Source organism: Syngnathus scovelli, chromosome 5, assembly GCF_024217435.2.
Source record: "Syngnathus scovelli strain Florida chromosome 5, RoL_Ssco_1.2, whole genome shotgun sequence".
Taxonomy (NCBI): Eukaryota; Metazoa; Chordata; class Actinopteri; order Syngnathiformes; family Syngnathidae; genus Syngnathus; species Syngnathus scovelli.
In genome coordinates this window covers 20,326,479-20,348,852 of record NC_090851.1, presented here as the reverse complement: position 1 = coordinate 20,348,852, position 22,374 = coordinate 20,326,479, and the positions used below count along the sequence as shown (strand labels likewise).

General features: G+C 43.4%; 1 long non-coding RNA gene across 1 annotated transcript; it reads left to right on the top strand.

Annotated features, from left to right (window-relative positions):
- The first annotated feature begins 18,575 nt into the window (after positions 1-18,575).
- Positions 18,576-21,454, top strand: LOC125969624 (uncharacterized). The gene is made up of 2 exons (XR_011086854.1): positions 18,576-18,799; positions 19,384-21,454. It is a non-coding gene; the product is annotated as an uncharacterized lncRNA (long non-coding RNA).
- Positions 21,455-22,374: the final 920 nt, after the last annotated feature.

Genomic DNA, 22,374 nt, shown 5'->3' with positions numbered 1-22,374 from the left:
TAAATTTTTATTATCCAAAATCTGCTTCATCTCTTCATCCAAAGAATACTCGGCTGTATCGCAAATGGTCGGGGCAGGTCGATTTAGTGTCTCGAGCTGATAAGGGGAGATCTGGTACATTTTATGCGCCGTTTTCAAACTAATTTTATTATCTGTTCATAAAACCACTAACGACGCTTCCCAGAACAGGTGCGAATGCGGCTAGTAAAGGCAATATAAAACCACCTTTCTGAACTAACACAGCTCTTTTCTTCGTCAAAGTATTTTTCTTATCAGCCAAAAAGTGGATATTTTTCTTTTGCTTTTTAAGTTTCTTGAAGAGTTTTGATTTTAGGGGCACATGTCCTTTAAGAAGATTTAGAGCAATCTCACACAATGCTTTCACTAAACTAGTATGACCTCTGAGGAGTAAATGCTTACGTTTGGCCGGTTTGGATGTAAACAAAGACTTGAGTAACGGAGCATTTGTTTTTAAAACGATTTGTTCATTGTTTTATTGTTTGGGGATATAAACTACAGGCCACTGGTTATGCAGGACACCTGTACGTAGTCTATATTATTCTGGGCACGTAGGTGTCAAATCTATCACTAAATACCCATGCGGCTCCCTTGTAGCATCCTCAAAACACTCCTGGTAAAACTTCCGGTTGTTGGGAGAAATTTGATTCGCCAAAACATTCACTTGCAATTTATTGGGGGTTTTTGAACAAAATCAAATAATTACTGTTTAAACTAATAGTACGGCTGAATTTACCCTGATGGAATACATTCTGTGTTAGCATTAAATTTTTATGATGTCTATATCAAAGTCAAAGTCAGCTTTATTGTCAATTTCTCCACATGCCAAAGACACACAAAGAAACCGAAATTTCGTTCCCCCCTATCCCACGGTGACAAGACATGGCTCACAACAGACAAACAAGTATAACAAAAGCGTGCTGAATAAATAATGAATAAATAACACAACAATAAATAAATAAATAAGAGGAGCAGAAAAAAAAAAGGAGCAAGTGCGCGTACAGCAGACATTCCCGAAAATAGCGCAACAGTGCCGCACGCTACGCAGAAGGGGGTAGCGAGTTCAGGGCCCTAACAGCCTGGAGAAAGAAGCTATTGGCGAGTCTGGTGGTGCGGGAGCGCAGGCTCCTGTATCTCTTCCCAGAGGCCAGAAGGTCAAACAAAGAGTGAGCCGGGTGACTCACATCTCTGGCAATCGAGGTTGCCTTGCGGGCGAGATGGGAGGTGTAAATGTCCTTCAGGGAGGGGAGCGAAGCACCAATAATCTTACCAGATATTGGAATTGGGTGGATATTCGAACCACTTCCGGATTATCCGAAGCTTGGAAGATGATGTCATCCAGAATCAATAGATGCTGTTGCGGTGGCGGGAACAACTTCTCGTCATCAAAATATTCAGGCAGTCCCTTGATAAAAATGATGTCTTCATTCAGCTTTTTGAGCTCATCGTACATTGGTTGATATGAAGTATAAACCTAGACAATATTATCAGGTTTTTTTCTCATAACATGTTCAGGATTTTCCAATATTTTTTTTACAAAGAAAGCCTTGCCACAACCTGAAGGCCCTGCTACTAAAGATGAAAAAGGAAGTTCTAATCTAGGGTCGAATTCAATCTGGTAAAAATCAATTTCCACACACGCACGCACGCAGGGATAGAGAAATGTCAATAGCCAAACGATTCAGTCTTGCCTCGTCCCAACAGCTTTCTTTTGTCATACACCACACGAAGCCGCTTGGAAAATGACGTGTTTCTGAGATGAAACCCTCTCTTACCGCGAACAATGTTATGTTGAGGGGCATACAGCACATCTGAGGTTGCACCTGATGTGTCGATGCACCCTTGAACCAAATTGAGCATGCTATCGAGATTGATGCTCTGACCGCTTTTGTGGGTCTGTGTGATTCCCTTCACCTTCATGACTGTGCGACCTGTCTCCCGCGTCCTGTAGGCGTATGTTATTGGCCCTGCTGAGACAAATTCTAAAATGCTGTCATTCGAAAGCTCATCTGTCAAATCACCCAGATAATCCCCTAGAGGGAGAACACTTTCGCCCGGTTTCACCGTGTACACAAGGCTGTCTGTATCGGTGTAAAGTACTCGCCTCTGTAAAATTTCTAAATAGCTGTACATTTTTAGACTTGCATAGGCTGTTGTGAAACACACTGCAGCCACGTTTGATGTTTTTGACGCGGGTATCTCGTTGTTTATGTTGAAACAATACTGTACAATCGAAAGCTTTTCGCTGATAAAGTGGAATAATTTCACATCGTACAGACCTGAAAAGAGAAGTTCAAAAAAATTCCTCAGATTTTGTCACAATTTTTGTGTTTGTCATGTTCTCACGCTGCGCGAGTTTCCCCCACAGATTGTTAAGACAGAGTTTTGAAACCTGTCTTTTTCCCTGGTTTACAGCAATTTTGGAAGGGTCTAGTTGGATACCCTGATGAATTGCGTACCCTTCTATGTATCTTTCTCTATCAGCCTGATTGACCACGTGAGCCGGATAACCTGAAGATTCCTGTTTACCTTTTAGAAATGTTCGCATGTAATCATGGAAAATTGTGTCACTCGCCCTTGTGTAATGCCATACTTCTGTAATATCTGCAACCGTGTAGCCGAGATCAAGTGCCTTAACAAATTCAGGGGTTGTCCAAACACCTGTTAACGATCTTTGCTCATCATTATGTGTACACGTCGTCTGCTGGTTGTTACGCTCAGCGCATGTACGACACAGAGTGAAGACGAGTTTACCTTTAGCTGTTTTGAAGGGTAAAACAGGAAAATACAAACCACGGAGTGGGTTGACTGTGGCGCTGATGAAACCGAAATACGACCTGGGGTCTTTAAAATCACCGTGGATAATCGATGGATGACCGATGGGGTAAGTGCCTGTACTATTGATGAAAGGGTATAATGACGTCACATCAACATACAACACACGCTCGTTAGGTTCTGCCGTGTATCTTAAAACAAATGTGTTTGTTCGACCCCCAAAAAGGGCCTGCCTCGGCTTGAGCGGTGTAGGAAATTTGGCTTTTTTCAGGAATTCCTTCACCTCTGTGTTCAACTTTTTCATTTGCAACCATTCGTGCTCCCACATAATTACAAGGTGCACATCCTGTTTAAGTTGTAGTTCCTGAATTTTCTTTTGGGATTTATCAAACCTCTCCTGAAAGGGGCTTTTTGTTGTCGGACATATTTTAGAGAGGTCGTAGCATTCTGCGCAGCCGTGGTGATAACAACCAAAATACTCAAACACTATTTTTACGCCCCCAATTTCAGAATATCCGTCTACCATGTAGTTATCTTAACCTCAGCCCCGTTCAATGCATGCCTAATGTGAATATTTTGGCTCTGCATGATCCATTGCATGTACTGAATAGAGTCATGCGAAAAAGCTTTGTACTGACGCATATAGTTGTCTGAAGGTGTAATGGCTAGTGTTTGAGGGGTTAGAAAATTGGTGCGAAAAACTTTCATGCATGCAGAGGCTATTGTCACAGCATTGAATGGGTCTGTTCCAGTGGCCTCAAAAAACTCACTCCTGAATTTCTCACACCCCTGCATTAACAGGTCAACGTCATTCTCGCAGTAGGCTATCGCCTGTTTAGCAAAATCAAACACATTGCTAGATTCTTTGGCATACCATTCATCAAACTTGGCTCGTTGAGGGGGTGACATTCGCTCAATATCGTAGTACGTAGGGTCAGGGTGACACCCTACGTAGTTTAGATGCTCTAAAGAGCTGAATTTGTGTGGGAAATAACCCTTTGATTTGTCTTCAAAGCCCAGGGCCTCAGGCATCGCACTTAGAGGCATTGTCAGGAATGAGAGCGAGTCTATGAATCGAGATTTTGTGTCTAAATCGACAAAAGACAGAACTTTACTCCCCTGCATCAGAATGTAAAGTTTGAGACCTAATTCAAGCATTCTCCTTATCAAGATGTATGAATCAAAACCTCTCGCATTATGTGCAACAAATGTAGTAAAAATCTGAGAAATTCGTCAACACAATTTGTGCCAAACCATTGTTTCGCCAGTCTATTTGATTTACAACAGATGAGAAAAGGTTTGTGTAAACCATCTGTATCTACATAGGTTTCGAGGTCGTAGCAGACTACATTTTTGCAAGGTGGTTGAGGCTTGATGGGCTGAATGTAGCACATGTGGGGGTTCAGCAAGGCATCATCTTGATTTAAGATCTCATCACACACTGTGCATTTTTTAACAGGGCAACGATGTTTAGCACCGGTACCATCAGCTTTCACATAATACTGGAGACCACACTGCAAGCATTTTTTGTATGAAATGCAGTTGCTCACACGATTCATTGCTCGAAACTCTTTTATGTTTGGCAAAGCATTCCTCATTACGACAAGTTTTGTTACAATCGGGGCAGATAACACGTTTAATCCGCCGTTGTTTACAACACGGATCGAGACAAACGCTACAGTGTCCTTCACACTGGTGCTGTTGCCAATTCTCGTGCCCCTTGTAGCAAAGTCTGCAAAAGAAAGCGTGACCAACGAATGCCTATATAGCTTTCACGCCGTAGTAATGACCCTCGAGGTGTAAGACAAATAGTGTCGTTGTCTGTTTTGGGATAATGTGTGTCAAAAAAAGTCATGGGGCGGCAGTCCTCTTTTCGGTACATTACAGTTATTTTCCGTTTGAGGACTTTCTCAAATGTATGGACATCACCCAGACTCACAGGTGTTTGACAATTCAACCCCACACTCTCGCGTAAGAGCCGTGCCGGTCTTGTTGCCTGTTTTGTTGTGAGTGTGTCATTTAGCACAGTGTTTCCCAACCTTTTTTGAACGAATCGTTCACTCACGAGCCAACACTAACAGCAACACACACATAAATTGAGTATGTGCCGATGCCACAACATGAAATCTCAAAATTCTCCGATTTGCCACGCATGCACGATTAGCCTTGCGGAAACTGACCTGTGGTTTGGTAATCCTGTTACAATTCGCTCGGTATTTAATGTTGGACAATTTCCCACGGAACATCTCTCACGTGACACCGGTGTGCCGCGGCACACTGGTTGGGAAACACTGATTTAGCAGATAGGTTAGTGAGAGAGCAAAGCATAGATTGTTGTCTTTATTACGAGGTATGTGTAAGTGTCGTTTTTTCAACCTCAAAATTTCTTTGTTGGTACTGTTCAGCAACCTACGACGCATTCGACCGCGCAGTGGAGTGTACATTAAGCTCTAAGCTCTCATCAGCCAAAAGCTCTGCATTTGATTGGGCTAAACGCTCAAGCATGTCTGATACACCATCTCTGATAGAGTTTGTCACTTGTTTGCTGGTAGATGTGAGCTCTATCATTACCACCCACTAATTCAGCTTGAATCACATCACCTGGTTGTGCTCGGCTGACCACCTCTTGCAAAACATCATCTATTTTATCTTCAATCTGGAGGTAAAAGGTTGCAAAATCATTGATGTTCGCTTGCGATGGTATATTTAACTGTCGCCTTACCTCGACATTATTGAAATGCGGTCTATTGACTACAACAGAACCGCCGCGCTGATCAGTTATTACAGAACCGCTGTTAGATTGGTGGGGCATGTGTTGAAATGCAGGTGTGCTGTCATCAATAACATCTATTTCGTGATCAATTATAACAGAGCAGTTGTTAGGTGAAATGCCGGTGGATCATGTTTAGCAATTGAACAGGAATATCAGGACTGATACGCCCGTTGCTATCATTAGCTTGGTTGTTTAATTCTGCTATCATGTTTAGCAATTGTGACGGGATCTGTGTAGGACTGTGTCTATCTTCATTCAGAGTTTGATTGTTCAGTTCATTTATGACAACTTGTAAATGGGTAAGAATAGCAGGACTGACGGGGCTTTCTCCCTCCAACAAAGCAGTGTTCACATTGTTGAGCAAATCTGCTATTTGGCTCGTAGACGTATTGTTTGATAGCAAATCATTGTTAACGCTTGACAAATCTAGCTCAGGTGTGTCACTTCTTTGGTTTGTTTCGCTAAATGGTTGAAAATCTATTTCATCAATGTTTGTTAAGAAATCTGACTCTGCTGATGTGAGGTTTGAATGATCCATTATATTTCCTTTTTTACAAAACACATCAGAAACAACACAGGGTAGTAAAAAAACCCAAACCTATCTTTATTCAGCCAAATCTGTCAGGATACGTATTATCCTAAAACTTTCTTGTAACCGACTTTTGTAGATACAGTTACCACTGCACTTTACAGGATGTCTTCTATTCGTGTGGTGATGGCTCTCGCGTGCCGGCTTAGGCCCCCTGGTGGCTGAGTGGTTTGTGCTGTAGAAGGATGACCCCCCTCCTCCTCCTCCTCCTTCGTCTTTGAATCCCTCGTCCTGTGTCACAACGCTTAACTGGAAGTGGATATAAAAAAACAGTTAAACCGTTATAATACCAAAAATACCAAGTCGAATGATAACATAGAAATAGAAGAAAATACCTCCAACTTTGTTTGTCGACTCGAGAGGATGGTTCAAGCCTTCGTATGCAGAAAGAGCCTCCGCTAATTCTGTGTCCGTGGATGCTTCCTGTCGGTCGTTGTGGGGCGTAAGTGGATTGGTTTCAATGGTAGCACGTGACTCTGATGCGGTTGGTCTCGCTGGCTCTGATGCGATTGACTCTGCCGTTTCCGATTCTTCAAAATGGCGTCCAGAGACACCCACTAGAGTCTGTGTTTCAGAATCAGCTTGTGTCGGCTGCTTATTTTGCCTAGTGGCCGCGGCCACGAGATCTGTTACACACATAAAATAAATCACCAACTAATAGCATTTATATTAACTACCTTAGATGAACTGTTGACTCACCGTAGTCTGATTGTGTTAGATAAACCCCGCAAAAGTCGTCGTCCAAGGATGCGTGGACATCGGCAAAAACTGTGATGTCTACAAACATTACATAAACATTACATTGTGTTTTACAAATAACCCGTGTATTATTATTATTATTATTATTATTATTATTATTATTATTATTTATTATTATGCCGACAAAATAGTAACATGACTTACCTTTAACCATCTCGAAACAATTTACGACGCACTCCGACTCCGTTGATCAGAGCTCATGCGCTGGCTTGTCTTCTTAAAATGAGCACTGGTCATCCGTCCCAAACTAACTTCAAATTCGGCGGAGAAAAGACCACGCCTATGGGGTGACGTGCCGCGAGAACACTCTGCTACCGCTAATGATTTGTGACGTCGTTTTAATGACTCGACCTCAGCTCAAACTATTGTTTGTTAAACCTTCTCCTTCAGATGTCTTTTTCAACAAAGTTACATGCAGACAACTCGGAGCCAATAATGTTAAAGTTAAAGTCCCAATGATTGTCACACACACAACTGGGTGCGGTGAAATTTGTCTCTGCATTTAATCCATCCCCGAAGGGAGCAGTGGGCAGCAGCGGTGCCGCGCCCGGGAATCATTTGGTGATCTAACCCCCCAATTCCAACCCTTAATGCTGAGTGCCAAGCAGGGAGGCAATGGGTCCCATTTTTATTCTCATGACTCAACGAGCAGTGGCCCCACAAGCTATTGTATGTCAAATTAGATGCCTTTTTCAACAAAGTTACACAGACAACTCGGAGGCCCCACAAGCTATTGTATGTCAAATTAGATGCAAAAGACACCTTGACTATCTCCTTCAGATGCCTTTTTTTCAACAAAACTCCCCCTTTGACCCCCCTTTTTTCAACAAAACTCTCCCCTTGACCCTAGGCGCACTGGTTGATAGCAAATCTAGCTCAGGTGTATCACTTCTCTGGTTTGTTTCATAAAAATACAGGGTCTATACATGCCCATACATGTCCCCATCCAAAAATGGCGCCAGCAAACCAAAATGGCGACAGCCAAAGATGGCGCCGTCTCGACTGGCGCTATCTTGGCGCCTGCCAGACTGGCACACATGCCCCCCCTCCCAATCCAAAATGGTGTTGATTTATGGTGCCATAAAAGGCCATAAAATTTTATGACCCCTACCTCATTTACATACAATAGACATCAATGTTTTATACATTATTCATTTGGTCTCCCTTTTTTGCTAGTGCATCATAGTCAGGAGTAAAATTTGTTGTGGCAATTCATAGGCTAGAGCCGAGGTGTTGGTCCGTTAACCTAGATCTGTAACGGGCTTTGTTGATGTTCATGTGGCTGAACGTCTGCTCACACACATGGGTCGAGCCAAATTGTCCACTCTTTAAGAGTGCCACCTTTCTTTACCTTTGGCCACTCATTTTAATGGAAGGATTCAAGGGGAAGGTTTGTGGGTGGCTTTGGCGTAAAACTGTACCTGAAAGCTCAGCGTGTGAATTACGAGAATGCTAACGTCACTGCCCACACTCGAAATTTGGCACTGATATAAATAGAGCGTGGAGTGCCCGTACTACTGAGTGCGTACATGCACTTGTGAGTGTGCATCGAGCTTTCTGACACGGCTTCCGGGAGTAAATGCACGGACGGGCGCTCCCCTATCTACTGGGGAAAAATAGTCATTGCAGGGACAATGACCAAAAAAATGTTTAATAATACAATTTATTCATGTTTGGCAGGCAGGATTAAACGGCCCCGTGGGCCGGGTGTGGCCCGCGGGCCGTAGTTTGCCCATGTCTGGGTTAAGCCGATGGCCAGTGAGCTATTCTTTATTACCGTATTTGCCGGTGTACAGGTCGACTCGGTGTATAAGTCGACCCCCTAAAATTCGACGGAAATTTACGATTTTATGATATATCCTTTGTATAAGTCGAGCTCAATTGTTGCATTATATTAAACTTCAAAATTCAATATGCAAAATTTATTGACGAAATGTGTTCAAATTCCGGGAGGCCGTGCGCATGCGGCTGTTTATAAGCACCGCGGAGGAGATCGCGGCCGGCGAGCTCGCGCACGCCGCCCGGCACCAACGGGAGGCCGGAAATAGCTCCAAGCCGAGCGGATCGGCACTTTATAAGCACCGCGCAGGAGATCGCGGCCGGCGAGCTCGCGCACGCCGCCCGGCACCAACGGGAGGTCGGAAATAGCTCCAAGCCGAGCGGATCGGCACTTTATAAGCACCGCGCAGGAGATCGCGGCCGGCGAGCTCGCGCACGCCGCCCGCCACCAACGGGAGGTCGGAAATAGCTCCAAGCCGAGCGGATCGGCACTTTATAAGCACCGCGCAGGAGATCGCGGCCGGCGAGCTCGCGCACGCCGCCCGGCACCAACGGGAGGTCGGAAATAGCTCCAAGCCGAGCGGATCGGCACTTTATAAGCACCGCGCAGGAGATCGCGGCCGGCGAGCTCGCGCACGCCGCCCGGCACCAACGGGAGGTCGGAAATAGCTCCAAGCCGAGCGGATCGGCACTTTATAAGCACCGCGCAGGAGATCGCGGCCGGCGAGCTCGCGCACGCCGCCCGGCACCAACGGGAGGTCGGAAATAGCTCCAAGCCGAGCGGATCGGCACTTTATAAGCACCGCGCAGGAGATCGCGGCCGGCGAGCTCGCGCACGCCGCCCGGCACCAACGGGAGGTCGGAAATAGCTCCAAGCCGAGCGGATCGGCACTTTATAAGCACCGCGCAGGAGATCGCGGCCGGCGAGCTCGCGCACGCCGCCCGGCACCAACGGGAGGTCGGAAATAGCTCCAAGCCGAGCGGATCGGCACTTTATAAGCACCGCGCAGGAGATCGCAGCGCCTCATTGGACTTCCAGCGGGCCGCGCACTCGCGCACGCCGCCCGGTTCAAATGCACAATGAGATGCATGAGAAACGGCCTTGGTTACCATCACATTTGAAGCGATGAATACGAAGTTAAATTTTATGACTCGGTGTATAAGTCGAGGTCGATTTTTTTCGGTCGATTTTGGATCGAAAAAGGGCGACCAATACACCGGCAAATACGGTACTTTGCATCACTGGTTCAAATCCCGCTTATGTCTGTTCAATTTTTTTTTTTTTTTTTTTAGTGTTTGCTATTTCTTGCAGGCAGGCGGAAATTTAAACGAGATGTTTCGTTCAACGTATTTATTGAGAAGTGACTGATCCGGAACGGCGACGTGACTGATCCGGAACAGTGACGAGACTGCGTACAGACCGTGGAGATGACAATGGACTTCAGGTGATGTTCTTCGCCACTTCCACCCCTCACCATCCTCAGTAATGCTATTCCCACCACAGACACCTTCAAGTTCCTGGGATCCACAATCTCCCGGGACCTGAAATGGACCGGCCACACAGACTCTGCCCGGAAGAAGGCCCGGCAGAGGTTGTACGTTCTGAGACAGCTCAGGAAGTTCAACCTGCCACAGGAGCTTCTGAAGACCTTCTACACTGCCATCATCCAGTCTATCCTCTGCACCTCCATCACTGTCTGCTTTAGATTGGCCACCAAACAGGACAACCACAGACTGCAACGGACAAGCACAGACTGCAACGGACAATCAGGACTGCGTAAAAGATAATCGGGTCCAACCTCCCATCTATCCAAGACATGTACCTGTCCAGGACCAGGAAACGTGCAAGTAACATCTCTACAGACCCTTCTCAACCTGGTTACAGTCTGTTCGAACCACTTGCTTCTGGACGGCGTTACAGAGCGCTGTACGCCAAAAACAGCAGACACAGACACAGCTTTTTGCCCCAGGCTGTCGCTCTGATGATCTCACACCACTCATAGAGTCTCAGAGACATCACTGGGCAATAACATCCTGCTCTTGCCACTTAAATGTTGTTAGTCACCTGAATGTTATTAGTCATTTAAATGTTACACAGAGGCTGAGATCAACCGGAGTCAAATTCCTTGTTTGGCATGCATAAACTTGGCCAATAAAGCTGAATCTGATTCTGATTCTGTTGTTCCCGAAAGCAGTTCATCGCTACATCTGGAAGAATGTACAGCTGGCCGGTGTCTTACAAATCAACTCTAGCAAACACAAAAGTGCGGCCTGGAGGATACATTGCAACTTCATTAGGAAGTGTCAACTCCATGTAACATATGTGTAATAACGCTAATGTTGTGATGGTTTGTTGACACGGATGTCGATACACGCCGTCTTCTATTTCCAGTGTATTTGGTCAATCTCCCCATGTCAAAGTAATTTGTCCTGATCGCAATTGTGATGCATGAACACGCAAGTCCGAATCAGACCAATATTTTGTGTTCATGAAAACAGTGCATCGAGTAAAACGCAAAAACAGCAAACCCTGGGTGTCCTCCGAGATAAAGGCTCTGCTTAATGAGAAGAAGAGAGTCTTTAGTTCGGGGGACGTCGAGGAGCTTTGTAGAGTCCAGAAGGAACTCCGGCTGAAAATCAGGAAGGGGAAGGCGAACTACAGGAGGAGGCTGGAGAAGCAAATGGAGCTTAACAACGCCAGAACCATCTGGAAAGGTCTGCAATCCATCTCAGGCCATGGTAAAGGGGTTGATAGGAAACCAATTTGTGAGGACAAGGACTGGGCGGATGAACTCAATCTGTTCTTCAATAGATTTGATTCTGCCTCCCCCCACCCCTTTACCCACCCTGCTCCCACTCTTCACCTTCCCCCCCACCACCCCAGCTCATCAACCCCCTCTCACCCCCCAAAGACACTCGTCACTCTTCACTCCCCCACCCCAGTTTTCCCACACACCCCTCTCCTTTACAGATCTTCAGGTCAAGTCAGGAAGATCAAGGAAGGGAAGGCCCCGGGCCCAGACGGCATCTGTCCGAGACTGCTCAGGGACTGTGCGAATCAGCTAAGTGGCGTGCTCACGTACCTGATCAACCTGAACCTGAATAAAGTTCCAGCCCTGTGGAAGACCTCCTGCGTGGTCCCGATACCGAAGGTGCCGCGCCCCAAGGAGCCTAACCACTTCAGGCCTATTGCCTTGACTTCCAACCTGATGAAGTCTATGGAGAGGATCATCCTGGGTCACTTGCGTTCACTGGTGGGAGCACAGCTGGACCACCTGCAGTTTGCTTATCGGCCTGGTGTTGGGGTGGACGATGCAGTAATTTATATACTGCACAGATCACTGCTTCACCTGGAGGACATCGGGAGCACTGGGAGAATCATTTTCTTTGATTTTCCCAGCGCTTTTAACACCATCCAGCCGTCACTGCTCAGGGTGAAGATGGAGAAGGCAGGAGTGAACCAACGCCTGGCTGCATTGACTACAGACTTCCTCACCAACAGGCCGCAGTACGTAAGGTTACATTGCTGTGAGTCTGACGTGGTGCTCTGCAGCACAGATGTCCCCCAGAGTCCGGTGCTCTCTCCTTTCCTTTTAACCCTGTACACTTCGGACTTCACCCATGACACCACACGCTGCCACATCCAGATGTTCTCCGACGACACAGCCATTGTTGAATATGTTTCTGAGGGGAACGATCTGGAATACAGGACGGTTATCAAGGACTTTTTCAGCTGGTGTGAGGTTAACCAGCTTCAGCTGAACACCAGCAAGACGAAGGAGATGATTGTGAACTTCGGGAGGTCAGCACCCCACTTCACTCCGGTGAACATCCAAGGATCGGACATTGAGGTAGTGGAGAACTACAAATTCCTGGGCGTTCACCTTAACAACAAACTGGACTGGACTGATCACACCCACGCCCTGTACAAGAAGGGCCCTAGTGCCGCCACGTGCTGAGGAGACTGAGGTCCTTCGGTGTGTGCAGGGCTCTCCTCAGGACCTTCTATGACTGTGGTGGCCTCAGCCGTCCTCCACGCTGTGGTCTGCTGGAGAGGGGGCAGTACGGACCGGGACAGAGGGAGACTGAATAAAATGGTCAGGAGAGCGAGCTCTGTCCTGGGCTGTGCCCTGGACTCCATAGAGCTGGACCTTTTGACTGGCGGGCCGAATTTGGTTCTAAATTTAGCCTGGGGGGCCGAACCAGGAGCAGATGGATGTAGTGTTTGTGTGAAGTAATAGAAATGATATGTAAAGGTCATTGCCTAAAAGGTTTGTACTTTTAGTAGGTCGTAAAGCATGGATATTCAAAAAAAGCTTTTTTGGAAACAAATGCATTAATTAACAGCATTAAAACATATTTCACCAAAAAACTATCAGTGATTCTCATTATATACGGCCCTGTTATTATGAATAATAGTTTCCATCACTTCAGCGCCTGCAGGTCAGATTTATGAAATATTATAAACGACATGTAACGGTCATTGCATAAAAGGTTTTGGCCTTTAGTAGGTAGTAAAGCATGGATATTCAAAAAAAAGCTTTTTGAAAACAAATGAATTTATTAACAGCATTAAAAAATATTTCACCAAAAAACTACAATCAGTGATTCTCATTATTTACGACACTGTTATTATGAATAATAGTTTCCATCACTTCAGTGCCTGCAGGTCATATTTATGAAATATGTTTATCTAATGAGGCGAAATCACATCAAACGGCAAACATTCTGACCAAATACATTATCTTGAAGAATCAGTGAAAGAATACATCTAAATGAAGTAATAAAGAAATCAATAGTATTTGGTCTCTCTTTTTTGCAAGTGCATCATGGTCTGGAGTAAAATGTGTTGTGGTAATTCTTAGGATAGAGCCGAGGTGTCGGTCCGTTAACCTAGATCTGTGACCGGCTTTGTTGACGTTCATGTGGCTGAACGTCTGCTCAGACACGTAAGTCGAGCCAAATTGTCCGCTCTTTTTTAAACACTCGGCACTCAGTGTCCACCTTTCTTTTCCTCGGGCCACTCATTTTAATGGAAGGATTCCAGGGGAAGGTTTGTGGGTGGCATTAGCGTAAAAGTGTATCTGAAAGCTCAGCGCACGAATTACGAGAATGCTGACGTCACAGCCCACACTCGAAATTCGGCACTGATGGAACTAGAGCGCGGAGTGCGCCGGGTCCGTACTACTTAGTACGTACACGCACTTGTGAGTGTGCACTGAGCTTTCTTACACGGTTTCCGGGAGTAAATGCGCGGGCGGGCGCTTCCCCATTTATTGGGGAAACATAGTAATTGCAGGGAAAATGACCCCAAAAAAGTTTGATAATACAATTTATTCAGGTTTGGCGGGCCGGATTAAACGGCCCCGTGAGCCGGATGTGGCCCGCGGGCCGTAGTTTGCCTATGTCTGCCATAGAGGTTTTGGATGAGAGGAGGATGTTAGTTAAGCTGAACTCCGTCATGGACACCTCTGACCCCCTCTATGACATTGTTCGGTCCTGAGCAGCTCCTTCAGCGGCAGACTATTACACCCACGGTGTAGGAAGGAGAGGTTCCGCAGGTCCTTCATTCTCACTGCTGTCAGACTCTACAACACGTGCGGCACCTGATCATGTGTTGGTTTCCTTCCGTTTCGTCTCTACCGCTTCTAGTGGCACTTGTCTTTGTCCTTGTTTGTCTGTTATTTATCCATTTTTACATTTGGCACTTGTTTCTTGTATTCTTGCACACTTGTACGCTACTGTGACAAGAAAATGTCCCCAATGTGGGATGAATAAAGTTCAATCAATCAATCGATCAATCAATCAATCAATCAATCAATCAATCAATCAATCAATCAATCAAATAACACTAACATTTAAAGTAGAAATAAACAGAGGGATGGTTTGTTGACACGGACATTGCTACACACATTATTCTACTACTATTCCCGGTATAGTTGGTGATTTGCATGTCAAAGAGATTTTTCCCAATCGAAAGTGTGATGGATGAACATGCAAGTCAGATCAATACTTTTAGCGTTCATAAAAACAGTCCATCCGATCATATTTATAATCTCGAAGAAGAAATTGTGTCCATGTAAACGTAGCCGCTGGATTTTCTGCCTGCTTTAACTTTGGAAGGTCCTTCTGATTTCAATCACTGTACTCTGTAGATGACAATCTAAATCAGAGTGCAAAGGTGCCAGGTGAGGCCAGGAAAGCGAGGAAAAATGTGATTTTGCAGTGACTTACACTGTTGGAAATAATATACTTTTTATCATTGGATTCTATGTAACTACTTTTGTGTGCAAGATTCTCCGCAGTATGTGACCAATCTGGCCTCGTGAAAATGACTTGGGGGCATATGGCAGTCATTAGCCGCGCTATACAATAAGCCCCACAGTTAGCTAGACATGTGCAGACCATGAGATTGTCATGGGACGGCTGAAGCGGACAAAGGTCATGAGTACGGCACAGCAATGTATTCCCAGAGGCACTAAAGACTACATCTTTGTTGAGCTAATGGTCATGAGACGTCCATACTGCCCACTCCATAAAGAGTACCCCCTGTGTTCTGTGGTAATGGGATATAACTATGGAATGTTGTTCTTCCTGTCTGGAAACCTATTCGACCATGTACACTTGCCCCTTTGTTTCTCTCTCAATAAAAGCACGGCAAAACTCAAAACAGGGTGCGAATCTCAGCCACACTTGCTGTGTCTGGGGTGCGTCCTTCTGCGCAGAAGAAAACGCTAAGCCAAAAAGACCTACCGCCTCTGAGATTGATTTCTGGTAAATGTTGTCAACCCAACATTTTTGGGGGCTCGCCCGGGATTTCCTGAAAATCTGCTCGCTGATCCGAAGAGTGTTGAAGACGCCGAATCCGTGCACGGCAGAAGTCACAGGACGCCTGAAGGAAAGCCCTGGGGAACAATGTTCATCCACCAGGCCGGCGTCCGGTTCAGCACCTCTCGGCAGCGATGATTGACGGAAACTTCAAAAGAAATCTCTCAGAGACTCGGTGAGACCTCTTTGTTGGCTGCGTGGTTGGGGTATTTTAGTCCCCAGAAAAAGGGTACCCGGGTAAGGACGGCGGAGTCCTTGTTGTGAATTCCAAGTGATAGGAATTCAGTCTACAGATGGAACTTGTAGACGGAAATACACCTCGTTGTGTTAAGAAAATTCCGCGGTGTGAATGTGTGTGAATGGTAGCACGTATGACTCGCTATTGTGCTGCATGTAACGTGGTGGGAAGAAATGGCAAATTTCTGTGGAATTCCTCACCAGAAAACTGGTCAAAGCAGGAATTACCACAGAAAGTTGTTATTGCACTAAAGAAACATTCCATCTTTAGAAATCCCTATGATTTAAATGTTGAACTAAATTGATTACAATGGGGGGCCGTCAAAGTGTTACTGACAATGTATCAGGGGATGAGTAGTATACGTTAAATAAGTTACCAAACTTGAGGCTGCAAGTATGATTGTCAGACAATGAAGCTATAGTGCGTAGGCGCACTGTTAGGCGTGGCTCAAGAAGAGGAGCCTGAGGCAGAAGCTCCTTCTGCTCCTATGCAAAACATGCATCTAATTTAAAAGACCTGAACCCCCCCCCCCCCCCCCCCCCCCCCATATGATAGCAAAATATATTATGGTCAGTCAATAAGAACTCCTGTGCAAACAAGAAGCATGACCAAGGCTGTTAAATTTCCCCAAATTATAAATGACGCTGATGTATGCGAATGATACAGTTGTCAAACCTTATTGGAAGGCCACTAATGTGAGAAAAAATAAATAAAAATAGTAAAACCAAAACATCAAATAGAGGAAGACGTTTGCGCAGCATTGTTTGTTGATGTTGTTTGTGCACTGTGTTTTGTTGTGGGCCTTTGTGTTGTCCTTGTGTTCTCTGTGTGTTTATGTGTGTCTATGTGTTAAAATTTTGAAATTGGCTAAAATAGTGTGCAAGGAAAGTTACTAGACTGGGGTCTATTCGATTTGCACTGCAAGAAAAAATAAAATAAAAAAGGAGACATTAAAACTGGAAAATGCAATTTTTGGAGAAATTGGGGTAAATACTAAATAAATATGAATATTCATAATAAAAAAGATGAATAAATACTTAGGAGATACAACAGAATGATGTTCGAGCAGAACTGAATCAGTTGAAATGTGTAGAACTTAGAGGTGAAATATGAATTTTGTAAAATTTTGCAGAAATTGTAATCAATCTTTTATTGGCCAAGTTTGAGCATGCCATACAAAGAAGTAATAATTTAACATGAAAATATGAATTTTTTAATTTTGCAATTTCGGGAATGTTTAAAAACGTTCCCAGTGTGATTTAAATGGGCTGAATGATGTGAATTTCAAACTGGGACAATGTAAAGGTGAAATGTAGAATTTGCCTTTAAGAATGAGTGGAAGGAAAATTGCCCTAAATTTGCAAATTTTGTGGAAATGAAAAGCTTATGGAATTAATTGAATGCAAGCATCTCTTGAGTGAATTTTTGGAATATGTCCAAATCGGAATGAGTGGGTTGTTTTATCAAGAACCTTGAGATAGGACAGATTCAAATGAGGACTGTGAATTAAAAATGATGTAGTATGACTGTGTGGACAGCTTGAAGAGAGCTTGAGGAGAGTGAGAACAGTGCATGCGTGCGTGCCTGTGTGTGTGCGCGTGTGTGAGATGCAAATGAGCAGGAATGAATGACAAGATTTGACTTAAAAAGAAAAAAAATGATACAGCTTGACTGGTTGACGTTGTTGGAGACTACTATGTGAAAAGTAGTAGAACAACTTTGAAGGAAGAGTGATTTTGAACATATTTAATGCTAAGAAAAGAAAATAGGGCTTATTTCACAGTGGTTGACTGATTATCATGGATTGAATGGCTCGTTTTACAGTCTCAAAGGGCTTCAAGTAGACAAAAATTCAAGTTTTCGTCTACAATGATGATAATTGCTTTTGAAACAAAGAAAGTGTAAGGATGAGATTCCTTTCTCCTCATGCAGCATTTAGGCCAGAGAGGAAGTGAAGTCAAGTAACAGAAGTTAGGATGGGTAAAAACCAGAAGCAAACTATCTTGGTTTACTCTCAGCGAAAGGGAGAGCAGGGAACAGGTTATATTAGACACACCACGACCTGTCACGAAGAACAACTGATGTTTTTTTTGTCATTACTGCAGAGCTGGGGCTCCATGCTATGCTGAAATTGCTAACCCACTAACAGGAGTGGCACATGGACAGCCGTTAGCATTAAAAGATACATTCGCGTGGACACCAAAAGTAGAAGAAGGATTGACAAGATTGAAAATGATATTAGTTCAAACAACAAAGGGTGTGATAATAGATAAGGTGTTATTGACGATGTCAATAACAAAACTGTTTTGCCAAAATGACTTTTAAGGCAACGCCTGTTGTGTCACTTATGTGACAAAGGGGGGAAGATGAGTTATTAGTTACCTATTTACGGAAGAGGATTAGGGCCAGTGAAGAAAAAAAAAACAAGGGGTGACTGGATTCTGACTTTTTTTCTCAGAATTCTGACTTTATTCTCAGAATTCTGACTTTATTCTCAGAATTCCGACTTTAAAGTCAGAATTCTGAGAATAAAGTCAGAATTCTGACTTTAAAGTCAGAATTCCCAATTTCTTACTTTAAAGTCAGAATTCTGACTTTATTCTCAGAATTCTGACTTTAAAGTCGGAATTCTGACTTTATTCTCAGAATTCTGACTTTAAAGTCAGAATTCCGACTTTAAAGTCAGAATTCTGAGAATAAAGTCAGAATTCTGACTTTAAAGTCAGAATTCCCTATTTCTGACTTTAAAGTCGGAATTCTGACTTTATTCTCAGAATTCTGACTTTAAAGTCGGAATTCTGACTTTAAAGTCAGAATTCTGACTTTATTCTCAGAATTCCGACTTTAAAGTCAGAATTCCGACTTTAAAGTCAGAATTCTGAGAATAAAGTCAGAATTCTGACTGTATGGCGTGGGGTGGCGGAGGGAAAGTCAGCGTGGTGTGGTTTTGACCAGCGAGGACATTATGTCGTCAACGAGTGACTTTTTGCGTGCCAGAGGATTGCCGGAGGACGTCATTTCACTCTTGGAGGAGCAGGGGGTGAGTAAATAAAGCATTGAGTTCATTTTGGTGACTGTTGCGTATATAACTGGCTCCGTGTAGCATGTAGCTCCGTTGCTAATTGATAGCTCTTGACGGGATGCGCCGCATTTACACGTAAAGAAGCATTATGCGTATTTGTGTACATTCAGTAGTCAGTTTTATTAAACCGATGACGTAATGTACGATTTTATATATATATATATATAAATATATATATATATATATATACATACACATCACGGCAACGTCACAAAGCGTCGGTAAAACATCGCGACTCGCGTCATCAAACCACTTATATGCCTTGCTGACTCCATACCATAATCCGTGGCTAGCTCATTTTAAGTATGTACACACATTAAGTCAACTGATGATTGAAATAGTGCATAAAATGAAATAGTGCATAAAATGAAATAAAAAACACATAGACTTCAGGTATAAATGTGGTTTAATAAATTCTTAAAGATTAAACAGTTGCAACATGTTTGTCGAGTGTGGATTTGATTTACCATAAGTATTATATTTGTGCTTCATTCTTTCAAATTGATTCTGTGTGACGGATATTTTTTTCAATCATCGTGCAGATTGACAGTGATGTCATCACACTGATGGACGATGCCACTCTTGCCAATTACATCCCTCGCTATGGAGACCGCATTGCACTCTTTAATTTTTGCAAGACGAAACAGCCTACATCCAAAAGAAAAAACGGACTTTTAGAAAAACTACGTGAAAAAATGAAACTCAGGAAAGATAGTGACAAAGAGGACACCACCTCAAAGACACAACCACAAGAGACAAAGAAGCAGAAAACAACAAGAAATATTGCGATCGGATGGATACACAGTGATGGAAAGATGACCAAACAGGTGAGGGAGAAGCAGGGAGGGGGTACCAGAAAACTTCAAATGTCCACAGAAGCTGGGTTGAACGACATTCTCAAGGAAGGAAAAAAACTATTTTTCCCAGATGGAATTTCTCCCAAAGGATCACAATTGGACTTTGAGTTCGAGGTTTGGGATTTCAAACAAAACTGCCTCACTGATGACACCTGCCATTCCATCGGCTATATGTACGAGGCTGCAAAGCTAACATTGCTGCGTTTTTACATTGCAACAAGACCAAAAGACAACCAAGATGATGTCCACACACACAAGGAAGTTATGTCAGACAATGGCAGTGAATACAATGCCGCGGAAAGTGACAAGGTCTCTGTTTATTCAAATGAAGTCTACCAGCCATTCAACATTTCTGTTGATTCCGAAATTACCTTTGGTCCCACATATGACACAGAGGAAGATACAGAAGTCACAATGATCTACAATGGTCCTGCTATGCCCCTCAATCTACCTGATCCACAGGATGTGTTGACTATAACTGTCCACTCCACTGACACATTGAATGATATGATAAGAGCATTCTGTACAGAGGAAATATTGAACAAAACACTCAGTGTGAAACGCATACTCCCAGATGATAGAGAAGAAGCAGGTGTTGGGTCTGGAGTACTGAGAGATGTTCTCACCTGTTTCTGGCAGGAATTCTATGACCGATGCACCCTTGGTACATCAATTAAAGTGCCATTTATCCATCATGATTTTTCTGCAGCAAAGTGGAAAGCAGTTGGGAGAATACTTATAAAAGGTTACCAAGATTGTTGCTATTTCCCAAACAAACTTGCATTTCCTTTCCTCGAGCAAGTGCTTTTCAACTGTGTCTACAGTGATCCAAGGGCCCACTTTCTGCAGTTTGTGAGCAGCCAGGAGCGTGACGTTTTGATGGACGCAATGAAGGACTTTTCAGAAGTGGACCAAGATGATCTTGTGGAAGTTCTTGACAGCTATGGGTGTAGAAAGAGAATCACACCTGAAACCTTTCCCACAATACTGCAGGAAATAGCGCACAAAGAGCTTGTCCAAAAGCCCATGTTTGTTATTGACTGCTGGAGGGAGGTTACTTTTCACCATGACTTCATAAGTCCTGACACACTTAACAAGTTGTGCTCTGACTTGCAACCTACTTCCAAAAAGGTCTGCCAACTGCTGACATTTCCAAATGATTTAACCTCAAAGCAGAAGGAAGTGGTAAATCATCTGAAAAGGTTCATCAGGGAGTTGGATGAACTCAAGCTTCAGAAATTTCTCCGGTTTTGCACAGGATCTGATCTTATTGTCACCGACACCATCCTTGTAGAGTTTCAACAAATGACAGTTTAGTAGAAGACCAGTGGGGCACACATGTGGAAAGGTTTTGTACATTGCTGACAGCTATGAAAATTTCCCAGACTTCCGATCAGAATTCAATGCCGTTCTCGAAAGCAATATCTGGGTCATGGATATTGTTTAATTCTGTCAATAACATAATTATCCGTTGTAAGTTGCATCAACACAACATATTTTGTTCACTGTTCTTATTGGTCAAATAGAAACAAACTTTGTATTCGTTCCTTCACTGTTTTTAGAATTTTATAAAAACAGCTTGCATTTGGTATTATGTTTATTATATAAAAATTCTAGGGTTTTATTAAAATGACCCAAGATGTTATGCATAACCGTTGGATGGTTGTTTTCAGCAGCTACATAGTATTAAGTGAATGCTTCTGTAAAAAACAGTAGTAATATTCTATTGCATTCAATAAACTCACTCTTCATCCACTATGTATTTCCTGACTGCACCTGAATGTTGGTATTTAAAAATAAAGTATTATGTTGTACAGATGACTTCCAATGAAAAGACAATTTTTAATATACAAGTAATACATTAATACATATTTAAGCAGTCAATTTCAGGACATTTCAAGCAAAATGTAACGTCTTTGTTTTTGTTAGTCACAAATGGAAAAAAATAACCATAGATCAGGTAAGCATAGTTAAAAAAAAATAATTTTGCAATGAATTATTCTGGAAAATTTGGGTCATTAAGGAATATTCAAAGGTCAAGAAGGCATTGTAAGACTAAAAAAACATAGTAACTGAGTATATAGGCTACTGATTAAAAAAAATCTGAAAAATTATTTTCTGAGTTTATATGTTCATTACATCAATACGCTTGTCAAACAATCTTCAGTAATTCCTCTCTCAACGTAAGATACAAGTCACTTGCATGCAATGGATCTGATGGAGCGTGCCATTCATTTTCCTCCATTAGCAGACAACACAGTTCAAATACAGTTTCATCGCAAGGAAACTGGCATTTTGGAGTGCACTCTTCCATACATGCAGTGATATCTTGCATTCCAGTGGGTTTCAGTCTATCCTCGGCACTGTGCATGGCAGGGAATGAATACATGACGACTGGCCGGCCTGAAGCTGTATCACCGTTCGACCTTGGTCTTATTTTGTGTGAGTTCCATGTGTTCACAACTTCATCCAGCTCATCCTACACAAGAGCAGCATAGTTAAGTATTTAAGTACATTATTTTTTACTACTCATTTATTCATTTCAAATTCAAAAACATGATGGGGAGTGTTAGGTTACGGATTCTAGTTATTGATCTGACTCCAAATTGCGATCAACACTTAACACATAAATTGCTATGTCCTAATCCACACACTGGCGCACCTAACAATTTTGCG